Below are 2,196 nucleotides of genomic sequence, written 5' to 3' on the forward strand. Positions count from 1 at the left end.
GGAACTTTGTTCATACCTTGTAATATATCCTTACCCTTTTATTAAGACGCTTTGATGTGGACGAAATCAATATTTTGAGCCGAAGGCGAAAAACACCTTCCCTTCTTTTCGTACACAACGAAGCATTAAAGACTGCTTCTTCTTTCTGCGGAAGCTTTGCTTTTTTGTACAAAACATAAAAGACTACTTCTTCTTTCTGCCGAAGCTTTTCTTTTTTGTACACTCCAAAACATAAAAGAATACTTCTCCTTTTTGCCGAAGCAACCACTTAGTAACACAGATGCCATGAATGAATGCTTATGAATGCAAATGCTATGATGTAATGTGATGTGCGAATGAATGTCCAAAACATATAACCGAAGCCACACTCAACCATTATTTCCTTGGAATCAACCACACATCAGCTCTGCATTCCCTTAGGAACGACTTTGGAGCTTCCTCGTCTTTTACTTAGACGGTATAAACTCTGCATTCCCTTAGGAACGTCTTTGGAGTTTCTTCGCCTTTTACTTAGGCGGTATAAGCTCTGCATTCCCTTAGGAACGTCTTTGGAGCTTCTTCGTCTTTTACTTAGACGGTACCAGCGTTGACTTTTCGCTGAGAGCTCTGCATCCCCTTAGGGACGTCTTTGGAGCTTCTTCTCTTTTTTCTTTTTCAGTTCCTGCACTCGATGGTGCGTTCTCAGCTGTTACATTTACATTTTTTGGGGGATTTTGCTCTTATAAGACTAAAAAAGGAAATTACACATGATGGCCCCATTAAAAACCTTTCTCCCCCTTCGGAAAGGAAAAGGGTGCCATGAAAAAGAAAAGAAAAAACATAAAAAATTACATCATGTTATACATAGTATCGCCGAAGCTCATCCGCATTCCAAGACCTTGGAATTTCGTTGCCATCCATGTCCTTCAATCTGTACGATCCAGGCCTTGACGAAGATACTACTAAGAATGGTCCTTCCCATTTCAACTGTAGCTTACCCACTGTATCTGGGTTAGCCACTCTCCGAAGCACCAAGTGTCCCGGCTCAATATTTTTTAACCGGACTTTTCTATCTCGCCATTTAACTGTTTCAGCCTGATATTTATTGATATTCTCCACGGCCTGAAGCCTGATCCCTTCTAAAGCATCCTTTTCCACAAGGCAAGCATCTTCGGGACCTGATTCTGCCGAAGCTACTACTCTTATTGATCCAGCTTTGGCTTCTTCCGGGGTTATTGCTTCGTCTCCGAATAATAACTTGAATGGGGTAAAGCCTGTAGACCTTGATGCTGTTGTATTGTGGCTCCACACCACTTTGGTTAACTGGTCTGGCCACTTTCCCCTGGGTTGATTGAAGATTAGCTTCATTATTCCTGTCATTATAATGCCGTTGGCCCTTTCAACAAGCCCATTCGACTCCGGATGCCTGACTGATGCAAAATGGATCTTCGTTCCAATTTGATCACAAAAGTTTCTGAAAGCTTCGGAGTCAAACTGCGTTCCATTGTCTACAGTGATGGCCTTCGGTACTCCGAAGCGACAGACAATGTTCTGCCAGAAAAACTTTTGGACAGTGGCCGAAGTTATTGTAGCTAATGGCCTCGCCTCAATCCATTTGGAAAAATACTCCACAGCTACTACAACATATTTTAGATTCCCTTGGGCCGGTGGTAATGGACCCAACAAGTCAAGGCCCCATCTTTGCAATGGCCAGATGGGTTGTATCAGCTGTGTCAAAGACGAAGGTTGCTTTTGATCTCTTGCACATTTTTGACAACCTTCGCACTTTTGGACTAACTCCGCTGCATCCGAAGCTGCCTTCGGCCAATAAAAACCTTGGCGGAACACTTTTCCAAGTAACGGCCTGGATCCGATGTGGGATCCACACAGGCCTGCATGTATCTCTTTCATCAACTCTATACCTTCGGCTCTAGATAAGCACTTGAGCAGCGGAGCGCAAACTCCATGTTTGTATAATTCCCCTTCTATCATGACATACGGACGAGCTCTTGCCTCTACTCTTTTATTGTAAGCTTCGTCATCTGAAAGGAACTTACCCTGAAGGTAAGAGATTATTTCAGTTCTCCAATCTTCGCTGTAAACAGGAGATATGTTGAGGACTGCTCTTTCAAGGAGCTCCACTGAAGGTGCCTTTATTGTTTCGAAGAACACATCCGAAGGTAACGGCAGCCCCTGTGCCGCAGACTTAGCTAGCAA

The sequence above is a fragment of the Zea mays genome, chromosome 2 (assembly GCF_902167145.1).
Source record: "Zea mays cultivar B73 chromosome 2, Zm-B73-REFERENCE-NAM-5.0, whole genome shotgun sequence".
Classification (NCBI taxonomy): domain Eukaryota; kingdom Viridiplantae; phylum Streptophyta; class Magnoliopsida; order Poales; family Poaceae; genus Zea; species Zea mays.